At 38.3% G+C, this 13573-nt stretch overlaps 1 pseudogene; it reads left to right on the top strand.

Moving 5' to 3' along the window:
- The first annotated feature begins 57 nt into the window (after positions 1-57).
- LOC124974633 (polypeptide N-acetylgalactosaminyltransferase 13-like) overlaps positions 58-13573 on the top strand; it is a 32101-nt pseudogene continuing 18585 nt past the window's right edge.

A 13573-nucleotide genomic window follows, 5' to 3' on the forward strand; every position in this document is an offset into this window, starting at 1 on the left:
GCAGCACCGGGCCCAGTTCGCTCTGCAGGAGGCAGCAGCAGCAGCGGTAGCGCGGGTATGGCACATTCGCAGGTGCGGCACATTCGCAGGTGCCCAGCGCTGGCAGTTCCAGGAGCCGCCCCCCGCCCCCGACCCGCCCAGCCTCACGGGGGCCCCGCCCCGGGTCGCCCCCACCCAGCCGATTCCCGCTGCGCCTTGGGGCGGGGCGGGTTTCTGCATCTCAGAGGCCCGACTCAAGGTTCCCAAGTGGAGGAAGGAGGTCTGATCCCGCTGACAGGTCCCCTCCTTCCAGTCCCGCACAGATAGCGGGGAGCGTCTGGGCAGTGGCCTGGCTCCAACCCCCGGTGGCAGCTCCTGGGAAAGAGCTCAGGGTGGCGGGAGCCGCCCCACACGCCTCATTCCAAGAGTTGGAGGAAGGATCTGGGGAAGAGATGTCTTGCTCTCCAACTGCGGGTTGACTAGCCCAGAGCCCTTTATCTCGGGAAGTACAAAAGGCACTAATGCAAACCAGTAAAGCAAGTGTGTTTGGGTTTTAAAGAACATTTTGGAGATCTCCCAAAAATAGCATGAAAAATAAAAAGTTATGTTTGGACTTGTTAGCACACTTTCTTAAAGATTTATTTTATTCACACATACTTTTCCATATTTATGGAGCACTGACATCTTTGTCTTGTTCAAATTTTTAGAGGGATGCTTCAAATTTTCTCCATTTAGAATTATGTTGAGAACATCATGCTAAGTGAAATAATCCAAACCCCAAAACCCAAAGACTGAAAGTTTTCTCTGATATGTGGAAGGTAATTAATTCACATGCATCTCCTTCCAAAGAGGAGGGACCTCAAGCAATGGAGAGCAACTTGGGGCAAACTTGGGACACAGCACCTCCAGTTCCCCAGGCAGAGCACCACAATGGGGACCAAGGGACACAAGGCAAAGTGCAAACCAGGGCAAACAACCACTGGCGTTCCTGTAACTACTACCTGCCCATGCAGAAACAATTTCTCCTGGAGGTGCCAGCACCACACTCAGAAAATGTCACCTGTACTTGCAAGTCTGTCCCTGAACCATTGATGAGATCTAAGAGCCCAGGCTTGCTCCTCTATCTCATATCTTCCTTTGGGGCCATGTTCATCTCCTCCCAAAGTGGAGGAACAAGAAGCACACATTATTGTCCACAGTAATAATGGACCAACTTGGGTTTCAATGCCTGCAGTCCCACAACCATGTCATCACCATAGTGACCATCTTGCATGGGACAAAAAAAAAAAAACTCTGTTCTTGGAACCATGGGGGCCACTCCTTTAAGTGCCAAAGGGCCCCCTTTGCAGAAACCCCTAAGTCCAACTCAGGTCATCAATAGTACCATGAGAAAGTGTGCATAGATTAACAACTGTGTCCTTCCCTCTCACCGGGGCAGCTCTGCTTCTCAGGGTGCACAGTGAAGAGAAACCTGGGGTTCAGGGCCCATTTTTTTTTTTTTTTTTTTGCTGTTGTGAATTTCAAATGTCACCATTTCTGTTTGTGTGATTATTGATGTTACAGATGTCATAGCAGGCACCCTGGCGTTTATTTAAATTTTTTTTCTTTTTTTTATTATTTTATTATAAACAAATGGGATACATGTTGTTTCTCTGTTTGTACATGGCGTAAAGGCATACCATTTGTGTAATCATAAATTTACATAGAGTAATGCTGTTTGATTCATTTAGTTATTTTTTCCCTTCCCCCCCACCCCTCCCACCCCTCTTTTCCCTCTATACAGTCCTTCCTTATTCCATCCTTTCCCCCCTCCCTAACACTAACTCTAACCCTATCACTAACCCCTCCCACCCCCATTATGTGTCATCATCCACTTATTAGGGATATCATTCTTCCTTTGGTTTTTTGAGATTGGCTTATCTCACTTAGCATGATATTCTCCAATTTCATCCATTTGCCTGCAAATGCCATCATTTTATCATTCTTTATGGCTGAGTAATATTCCATTGTATATATATACCACATTTTCTTTATCCATTCATCAATTGAAGGACATCTAGGTTGGTTCCACAATCTGGCTATTGTGAACTGAGCAGCTATGAACATTGATGTGGCTGTATCTCTGTAATATGCTGATTTTAAGTCCTTTGGGTATAAGCCAAGGAGTGGGATAGCTGAGACAAATGGTGGTTCCATTCCAAGTTTTCTAAGGAGTCTCCACACTGCTTTCCAGAGTGGCTGCACTAATTTGCAGCCCCACCAGCAATGTATGAGTGTACATTTCTCCCCACATCCTCGCCAACACCTGTTGTTGCTTGTATTCTTGATAATCGCCATTCTAATTGGGGTGAGATGGAATCTTAGGGTGGTTTTGATTTGCATTTTTCTTATTACTAGAGATGTGGAACATTTTTCCATGTTTGTTGATTGCTTGTAGATCTTCTTCTGTGAAGTGTCTATTCATTTCCTTAGCCCATTTGTTGATTGGATTATTTGCATTCTTGGTGTAGAGTTTTTGAGTTCTTTATAGATTCTGGAGATTAATGCTCTATCTGAAGTATGATTGGCAAAGATTTTCACCCACTCTGTAGGCTCTATCTTTGCATTGCTGATTGTTTCCTTTGCTGAGAGAAAGCTTTTTAGTTTGAATCTATCCCAGTTATTGATTCTTACTTTTATTTCTTGTGCTATGGGAGTCCTGTTGAGGAAGTCTGGTCCTAAGCCGACATGTTGAAGCTCTGGACCTACTTTTTCTTCTATAATTTGCACGGTCTCTGGTTTGATTCCAAGGTCCTTAATCCATTTTGAGTTTAGTTTCATGCATGGTGAGAGATATGGGTTTAGTTTCATTCTGTTGCATATGGAATTCCAATTCTCCCAGCACCATTTGTTGAAGAGGCTATCTTTTCTCCATTGCATATTTTTGGCCCCTTTGTCTAGTATGAGAAAATTGTATTTATTTGGGTTTGTGTCCGTGTCCTCTATTCTGTACCATTGATCCACCTTTCTATTTTGGTACCAATACCATGCCGTTTTTGTCACTATTGCTTTGTAGTAGAGTTGAAGATCTGGTATTGCGATACCCCCTGCTTCACTCTTTCTACTGAGGATTGCTTTAGCTATTCTGGGTTTTTTATTCTTCCAGATGAATTTCATAATTTCTTGCTCTATTTCTGTAAGGTACATCATTGGGATTTTAATTGGAATTGCATTGAATCTGTATAGCACTTTTGGTAGTATGGCCATTTTGACAATATTAATTCTTTCTATCCAAGAACATGGGAGATCTTTCCATCTTCTGAGGTTTTCTTTAATTTCTTTCTTTAGTGTTCTGTAGTTCTCACTGTAGAGATCTTTCACCTCTTTTGTGAGATTGATTCCCAAGTATTTTATTTTTTTCGATGCTATTGTGAATGGGGTAGTTTTCCTAATTTCTCTTTCTGAAGATTCATCGCTTATGTATAAAAATGCCTTAGATTTATGTGCATTGATCTTATATCCTGCTACTTTACTGAACTCACTTATGAGATCTAAAAGTTTTCTGGTGGAATTTCCTGGTTCCTCTAAGTATATAATCATATCATCAGCAAACAGGGATATTTTGATTTCTTGTTTTCCTATTCCTATCCCTTTAATTTCTTTGGACTGTCTAATTGCTCTGGCTAGAGTTTCAAGGACGATATTGAAAAGAAGTGGTGAAAGAGGGCATACCTGCCTTGTTCCAGTTTTTAGAGGGAATGCTTTCAGTTTTTCACCATTTAGAATGATATTAGACCTGGGCTTAGCATAGATGGCCTTTAAATGTTAAGGAATGTTCCCACTATCCCTATTTTTTCTAGTGTTTTCAGCATGAAGGGGTGCTGTATTTTATCAAATGCTTTCTCTGCATCTATTGAAATAATCATGTGATTCTTGACTTTAAGTCTATTGATATGGTGAAGTACATTTATTGATTTCCTGATGTTGAACCAACCTTGCATCCCTGGGATGAAACCTACTTGATCATGGTGCACTATCTTTTTAATATGTTTTTGTATGCGATTTGCTAAAATTTTGTTGAGAATTTTTGCGTCGATGTTCATTAAGGATATTGGTCTGAAATTTTCTTTCTTCGATGTGTCTCTGTCTGGTTTAGGTATCAGGGTGATATTGGCTTCATAGAACGAGTTTGGGAGGGTTCCCTCCTCTTCTATTTTATGGAATACTTTGAGAAGTATTGGAATGAGCTCTTCTTTAAAGGTTTTGTAGAACTCGGCTGAACACCCATCTGGTCCTGGACTTTTCTTTGTTGGTAGGCTTTTGATGACTTCATCTATTTCATTACTTGAAATTGTTCTATTTAAATTGTGTATGTCCTCCTCGTTCAGTTTAGGCAATTCATATGTCTCTAGAAACCTGTTGATGTCTTTGAAATTTTCTATTTTGTTGGAGTATAGATTTTCAAAATAGCTTCTAATTATGTTTTGTATTTCAGTCGTGTCTGTTGTGATATTTCCTTGTTCATTCCGAATTTTAGTAATTTGGGTTTTCTCTCATCTTCTCTTTGTTAGTGTGGCTAAAGGTTTATCAATTTTGTTTATTTTTTTGAAGAACCAACTATTTATTTTGTCAATTTTTTGTATTGTTTCTTTTGTTTCAATTTCGTTGATTTCAGCTCTGAGTTTAAATATTTCCTGTCTTCTACTACTTTTGGTGTTGGTCTGTTCTTTTTTTTCTAGGACTTTGAGCTGTAGTGTTAGGTTGTTATTTGTTGAGTTTTACTTCTTTTATTAAATGCGCTCCATGAAATAAATTTTCCTCTAAGTACTGCTTTCATCGTGTCCCTGAGATTTTGATATGATGTTTCTTTGTTCTCATTTACCTCTAAGAATTTTTTAATTTCCTTCATAATATCTTCTGTTATCCATTCATCATATAATAGCATATTGTTTAATCTCCAGGTGTTGGAGTAGTTTCTGTTTTTTACTCTTTCATTTATTTCTAACTTCAATTCATTATGGTCTGATAGAATACAAGGTAGTGTCTCTATCTTCTTGTATTTGCTGACATTAGCTTTGTGACATAATATATGGTCTATTTTAGAGAAGGATCCATGTGCTGCTGAGAAGAAAGTGTATTCGCTCTTGGTTGGATGGTATATTCTATGTCTGTTAAGTCTAAATTATTGATTGTGTTATTGAGATCTATGGTTTCTTTGTTCAATTTTTGTTTGGAATATCTGTCCAGTGGTGAGAGAGGCGTGTTAAAATCACCTAGTATTATTGTGTTATGGTCTATTTGGTTTCTAAAATTGAGAAGGATTTGTTTGATGTACATGGATGAGCCACTGTTTGGGGCATAGATGTTTATGATTGTTATATCTTGCTGATTTATGCTTCCCTTAAGCAGTATGAAACGTCCTTCTTTATCCCTTCTGACTAACTTTGGCTTGAAGTCCACATTATCTGAAATGAGGATGGATACTCCAGCTTTTTTGCTGAGTCCATGTGAATGGTATGTTTTTCCCCATCCTTTCACCTTTAGTCTATGGGTGTCTCTTTCTATGAGGTGAGTCTCTTGCAGGCAGCATATTGTTGGATTTTTCTTTTTAATCCAATCTGCCAGTCTGTGTCTTTTGATTGATGAATTCAGGCCGTTAACATTCAGGGTTATTATTGAGATATGATTTGTATTCCCGGTCATTTGGTTCATTTTTTAAATTTCATTTATTTATTTATTTTTTTGACACAACTTGGTTCCTCCTTTATTTGACAGTTCATTTAGGATAATTCCTCCCTTTGCTGATTTGCTTCTTTGTGTTTTATCTCTTCCTCATGGAATATTTTGCTGAGAATGTTCTGTAATGCTGGCTTTCTTTTTGTAAATTCTTTTAGCTTTTGTTGATCATGGAATGATTTTATTTCATCATCAAATTTGAAGGTAAGTTTTGCTGGGTATAAGATTCTTGGTTGGCATCCATTTTCTTTCAGAGCTTGAAAAATGTTGTTCCAGGCCCTTCTAGCTTTTAGGGTCTGGATTGAAAAATCTGCTGATATCCGTATTGGTTTCCCCCTGAATGTAATTTGGTTCTTTTCTCTCATAGCCTTTAAAATTCTGTCTTTATTTTGTATGTTAGGTATTTTCATTATAATGTGCCTTGGTGTGGGTCTATTGTAATTTTTTGTATTTGGAGTCCTATAAGCCTCTTGAACTTGATTTTCCATTTCATTCTTCAGATTTGGGAAATTTTCTGATATTATTTCATTGAATAGATTGTTCATTCCTTTGGTTTGTTTCTCTAAGCCTTCCTCAATCCCAATAATTCTTAAATTTGGCCTTTTCATGATATCCCATAGTTCTTGGAGATTCTGTTCATGATTTCTTACCATCTTCTCTGTTTGTTCAACTTTGTTTTCAAGGTTAAATATTTTGTCTTCAATATCTGAGGTTCTGTCTTCCAGGTGTTCTATCCTATTGGTTGTGCTTTCTATGGAGTTCTTAATTTGGTTTATTGTTTCCTTCATTTCAAGGATTTCTGTTTGTTTTTTTTTTTCAATATCTCTAACTCTTTATTGAAATGATCTTTTGCTTCCTGTATTTGCTCTTTTAACTGTCGATTGGTGCTATCATTGAATGCCTACATTTGCTCTTTCATCTCATCATTCAATGCCTGCATGTGCTCCTTCATCTCATCATTCAATGCCTGCATTTGCTCTTTCATCTCATCATTTGCTTCCCTGATCATTTTAATTATGTACATTCTGAACTCCCTTTCTGTCATTTCTTCTGCCATTCTGTCGTAGGATTTTATTGATGTAACATCTAGATTTGTTTGGGGCATTTTCTTCCCTGTTTTCTCATATTTTTCAGGATTCAGTGGGTCCTTAAGATTGCAGATTTTCTCTATTGACTTATAATGTCCCTGAAGATTGCTAGTATATCCCCTCTTATCCTTCAGTATCCTGCAGACTTGGAGGAAGTTGATAATGCGGTGCTCCACAAGGAAGCTGCCTCTTTAGGGATGGTGACCCTCAGGTGGGGTATATTCCCTGATAGTGGGCAGAGGTGCCTCCACTTGTTGACCAATGGTCATCCAAAGGGAATCTAGGCTGCAAGCTGAGGCAAGGCCTGTTTATGCCTGTGTCTCTGGTTTTACCATCCTTGTGGGAAACCTCACCCGGCAGGGAAGACTCACCCAGTGGGGAGGTCTCGCTGGTCAGTTCCCTTCCTAGAAGTTCCCCTCAATCTACAACTACCACCTGGGCTGGGCTGTCTTCCTCTGCAATGTTCCCAGGGGCCTGGACCTACCTCCTGGGCCTGGGAGCCTCACCCTTCACAGACGAGTCTCCTTAGGCTGCTTCTCCTCAGAGAATCTGCCCGCAGTCCTGGAACCTTTGCTCCGCCCCTAGGTGTGTCTCTGTGAGGCTCTTCCAGCAAGAAGCTGGTCCTGGGACCCTGCTCTGCACCTAATCACCTGGCTATGTGGCCCCTCCTCTGAGCCGCCACCTGGAGCCCCATACAATAGCTCCGAGACCCGGAGACCCACCATACACCTCCTCCTCTGGACAGCCACCCAGTTTCCGACGCAGTCACTAGGAGTTCAAGCAACTCACTTCCCGTCTCCTCCTCTCGCCAACCGCCCATAGCCCTAGGCAGTCACTCTGAGTCCAAGTGACCCACCTTGTTCCTCCTCCTCCTTGGGGTAGCCCCCCGGGTGTTCAGGAGTGGTCTCTTTGAGTCCAAACAACTCACCACTTGCTTCCTCCTCTGGCAACTACCTGAGGCTCTGATGCAGTCACTCCTAGACCAAGCGACCTGCCGCGCTTCTCCTCTTCCTCCGGGTAACCCCCCGGTGTTCGGAAGTGGTAGTTCTGAGTGCAAACAGCTTGCCATTCAGCTCCTCCTCTGGTAACCGCCTGTAGCTCTGATGCAGTCACTCCTAGACCAAGCGACCCGCTGCGCTTCTCCTCTTCCTCCGGGCAAACCCCCGGTGTTCAGCAGCGGTCGTTCTGAGTCCAAACAGCCATCCGGAGCCCCAGTGGTTGCTCCAAGTCCAAGCGCTGTGCTGAGCCGCCTCCTCTACGATGATCCCAGTTGTCCGTGTTTACCGCTCCTGTGTGGGGAGGGGCGTCTCGCCGAGCAACTCTACTTCACAAAGTTCCCTGCATTCCGGGGCTACCGCCCCATCCGGGACACCTCCCCAATGGGAGAGACTCACCCAGCGGCTTTGAGTTGGTCCCAAGTCTCTCACTATCTCCTCTTTTGAATCCTGCGTCCTGGAGCAACATGAAATGCAGCCGCCCTCTGGTCCGCCATCTTGAAACCTCTCTAAATTTTTAATATAAAAATTTGCTGCTGTTGTTTGTTTTTCTTTTTCCTATGAGGTGATAAGAGTCCAATGTGATAGTACAATTTCATAGGGCAGAGTCACCCCTGCCCCCATCACGAGACAAGACTCATGAACATCCAGTTCTGCAGCAAAAACAGAGAGAGATAACACAGAGACTCCAGGCACCACATCTATGGAAGGCCTCAATCTAGACTGTCCCCATACACCTTTAGAATATACAGAGTTGTCAAGTCTATAAGAGCATCTACAGAGTATGAACTGCATATACCCTACTGCATGCAACACAACTTCCTGATCTATGAGAAGGACCCCATTCTCCAATGAGCTACACACAATGTTGAATCCTTTAGGTCTGACACAATACATGCTGTATCACAATTTACTAATCATCACCAATGAACTAGCAGGGAAAATACATACAATAATTGAAGACACATACAACAATTCACAATGTGATATTCCAAAATACTTCACCAAGAAAAGGTTGTGCTTAAAATGACCCTCACATAAAAGTGGAAGAGAAAGACATCCTGACAGATGCACAAATTCCAACATAGGGATACAAGAAATATGAAAAATAAGTTATTATGACACTTCTTAAAGTTCAAAATTCATCAGAAACTACAGAAACATTGAGGTGGATGAAATACCAGATAAATAATTCAAAAAGAATAATTATTTAAGAGTTCAATGAATTCCAAGAGAATACAGAAAAATAAATGAATGAATCAAGGAAGTAACTACAAGATATGAGAAATTCAATAGACATACTGGAAAAGAACCAAAAATAATTCTTAGAAAGACACAAAAAATCAAATAAAAATTAAAATAGTCCCTTTGCATCAGGAATCCATTCTTTGAATCCATTCTAGACTCCCTGTGCTATACCAGAAGCCCCTGTTTCTGTGCTACACAGGTGCTGAAAAAAACAGGGAGAACAATAAGCATCCTGAAAGCCAGGAAAAGGGCTCCATCAACACAGAAGAGAAGCGGTTGTGGCCACAAGCTAAGGAAAACCAGAATCCATCAGATTTGAGAAAATGCCAAGAATAGTTCTCTTCTAGATCCTTTAGAGGAACAATTGATATTCAGTGATGTGGTCATTGATTTCTTTGAAGAGGAATGGAAATTTCTGGATCCTGCTCAGCAGACTTTATATAGAGAGGTGATGTTAGAGATGTATAGAAACCTGGTCTTTTTCATTTATATCTTCTCATCAAACCCAAGAATTTTCAACAGAACAGGGAAGAAAATATTTATTCCAAAACCTGTTTAAGAGAAACTATGGAAAATATGATATTGAAAATTTACCTTTAAATAAGGAATGAAAAACTGTAGAAGAGACTGAAGGTCTGAAAATTTTTCTTAATAAATAGAATAAATGCATGATGATTATTTATAATATAAATCACACTGTCTTGAGGTTATGTTATTGCACGACATATCACAAGACTGCTCAATTTTTGCCAGTCCATTTTGAGGACCTATGTATGCATTTAAATATATTTCTACAGCATTGTTGGAATTATAGCCTTAAAAAATGGAAAATTTGCTCTGTAGACTATTCTATGCTTTAGTTAGTAACTGGAATATTTTAAAATGTATCATTGAGTTAAACATTCACTCAAACATTTCGGTAGACAAAAGAATAAAAAGTAAAGAACATTTTTGACTCTGATCAATCTGATTATTACTTTTCAAAAAGGCTAAAATGAACAGTTTCTACTTGTGACAAAACATAATTTCAATGAACATGGGAAGATTTCTACTTACCTAATATTGCTTAAACTAAATTCACATAATTATAGTTGGAGAGACTTCTAAATTTATAATAAATCTTTCAAGAACTCTACCCTCAGCAATTACCAGGATATTTATTTTGGTATAAAACAATATGAATACCATAAAACACATAAAATATTAATCCTTTCTTAAATCCTACAGAAAGTCAGTGTGATCATTTAAAAATAAAAATTTACAGAGATAATAAAAGTGAGAAAGTGTTGGATCAATGCTAAAAATTCATTCAGCCAAGCATTTATATTCAAGAAAATAACTATAAATGTAAAAAATTTGAACACCAATTGAAGACATATACATTACTGAATCATTACTGAACACCAGAAAATTCATACTGGAGGGAAGCCCTGCAAATTTATAGAATGTATCAAAACATTTAAAGATTCCTCAATTCTTTATCATAGCAGTGATAAAACCCTTGTATGTCAAAAATGTGGCAAAGATTTTAATCCAGCTTTCACCCTTACTAAACTCCATAAGACTCACTATGAAGAGACACCAAACAAATGGAAGAAGTGTATCAAAGTCCTCAACCCTTAGTAAACAGTACAGTATTCATACTGAATAAAAGCCCTGCAAATGTAATGAATGTGGCAAAGTGTTTAATCAAAATTCAAACCTTATTGTTCACCAGGGAATTCATACTAGAGAGAAGTCAAACAAATGTAAAGAATGTGACAAAGCTTTTACTCAAAATTCAAGCCTTATTGATCACTAGAGGATTCATACTGGAGAAAAGCCTTGCAAATGTAAAGAATGTGGCAAGGTTTTTCTTTTAGGCAAAACCTTATTATTCACCAGAAAATTCATACTGGAAAGGAGCAATACAAATGTAAAGAGTGTAGCAAAGGTTTTAATAACATGTTGTCACTTATTCAACACAAGTTACTTCATTTTGGAGAGAAGCCCTACACGTGAAGAATGTGGCAATGCTTTTACTCAAAGATCACACCTTGCACAACACCAGAGAATTCATGCTGGAGCAAAACCATACAAATATAAGGAGTCTGAAAAAACTTTAATAACCTATTTTCACTTACTCAACACAAGATATGTCATACTGGATGGAAGATCCACACGTGAAAAATGTGACAAAGCATTTATTTGAAGGTCACACCTTACAAAAAAGTGGAGAACTCATACTTAAGAGAAGACATTCAAATCCAAAAAAATGTGGAAAAGTTTTTATTCAAAGATCACACCTTACACAACACCAAAAAATTCATACTGGAGAAAAATCATACAAATGTAAAGAATATGGCAAAACTTTGATTCAAATTTCAAACCTTGTTGACCACCAAAGAATTCTTATTGGAGAAAAGTCTTACAAATGTAAATAATGTGGCAAAGCCTTTGTTTTTAGGCAAAACCTTATTGTTTACCAGAGAATCCATACTGGAGTGGAGCCATACAAATGTAAAGAGTGTGGCAAAGCTTTTAATAATCACTTATTCACCACCAGATACTTCATACTAGAGAAAAGCCCCACACATATGAAGAATGTGGCAAATTTTTATTGGAAGATCACACCTTACACAACACCAGAGAATTCATACTGGAGAGGAGCCATAAAAATATAAAGAATGTGGCAATGTTTTTAATCATAGCTCAAACCTATTATTCACCGGAGAATTCACACTGGAGAGAATTCATACAAGTTTAGAACGTGTGGCAAAGCTTTTAATAACATGTTGTCACTTATTCCACACCAGATACTTCATCCTGGAGAGAAGCCCCACACGTGAAGAATGTGACAAAGCTTTTATTCAAAGTTCACACCTTACACAACACCAGACAATTCGTGCTGAAGAGAAGGTATACAAATGTAAAGAGTCTGGAAAAACTTTTAATAACACATTTTCTCTTACTCAACACAAGATACTGGATGAGAAGACCCACACATGTGAAAAATGTGACAAATCATTTATTTGAAGGTCATATCTTTCAGAACACCAGAGAACTCATACTGAAGGGAAGACAGTCAAATGCAAAAAATGTGGAAAAGTTTTTATTCAAAGACCATACCTTACACAACACCAGAAAATTCTTATTGGAGAGAAGTTGTACAAATATAAAGAATGTGGCAAAACTTGTACTCAAATTTCAAAAGTTACTAAGCACCAGATAATCCATACTGGAGAGAAGCCCTCAAATTTTAAGGATGTTGGAACATTTTTTATTGGAAGATCAAACCATACTCAACACCAGAGAATTCATACTTCAGAGAATCCTGACAAGTATGTAAAAAGCATTTATTATGAGATCACACCTCATTGATCATCAGAGAATTCAAACTTCAAACAAGGCCTATAATTGTAAAAAAATAAGTATGGCAAAGGTTTTAATCAAAGCTGTACATTTTCAAAGTACTGAAGTTATTAAAATAGATTAAAACATACAAATGTAGAGAATGTGCAAAGCTTTTAATGCAAGTTCACACCTTACAAATCACCACAGATTTAGCATTCAAGAGAAGCCCTGTACATGCCAAGAATATGTCAGTTTTATTCAAATGAAAAATATCATACTCTTAAAACCTAATGCATATAATACTTGTAGAAAACCATCAAAACCCTCTAACATACATGCCTTCCATATCAGCAATATATAATATTATTAAGAAAAATGATCACATGTGAAGTTAGCAAACTCATTATGCTCCATATATTCCTGAGACTCAAGGCAAACACTTAGCTGTAAGAGTAAAGATCAAAAGCAAGTGACATATATCCAATATACAATGGCACAATAAAAAATACTTCTGATTTCTCAGTACAAACTAAAAATCCAAGAGGACTTGGAATGATGTGTTCCAAGCTCTGAAAGAAAATATCTACCTTCCAAGATTAGAATATCCAGTAAACCTGACCTTCATAACAAAAAGGGAAGTAGAAATCTTCCAAAGGGAATCAGAAACTAAAATAATTTATGACCACAAAGCTGGCACTGCAGAAAATACTTAAATAATAAAAGCAGTAAGAATTAAAACCAAAGTCTAGAGATCACAAATGGATGAATCTCACTTGAGTTGGTTCAGCAAATAACATGGTCAAACTAAACATTAGAAGTTAATCAAATAAACCAGATTACATTGTTATATTGTGTGCATGTATGAGTATATAATAAACTGTCATTATGTACAACTATAAAACACCAATAAAAATGTGGAAAGAGAAAAAGAAGAAATTAAATGACAGGAATCAATAAACAACTTTGTAGAATAACAATGAAAATGATATCAACTTTCCAATTCAATCACACAAACTGACAGAATGTATTAAAGTGCAAAACCCAATTATATGTAGTGTATGAGAAACTCATATTACAGGCAAAGACAGCCACATGCTGAAAGTGAAAGGGGAAAATTGAAAATGATATTCCTTAAAAACAGAGCTCCTAAATGAGCAGGAAAAACTATGCCCAAATCTGACAAACCAAATTTTAAGCCAAAATTAATCAGGAAAA

Source organism: Sciurus carolinensis, unplaced genomic scaffold (genome assembly GCF_902686445.1).
Source record: "Sciurus carolinensis unplaced genomic scaffold, mSciCar1.2, whole genome shotgun sequence".
In the NCBI taxonomy this organism is placed as follows: Eukaryota; Metazoa; Chordata; class Mammalia; order Rodentia; family Sciuridae; genus Sciurus; species Sciurus carolinensis.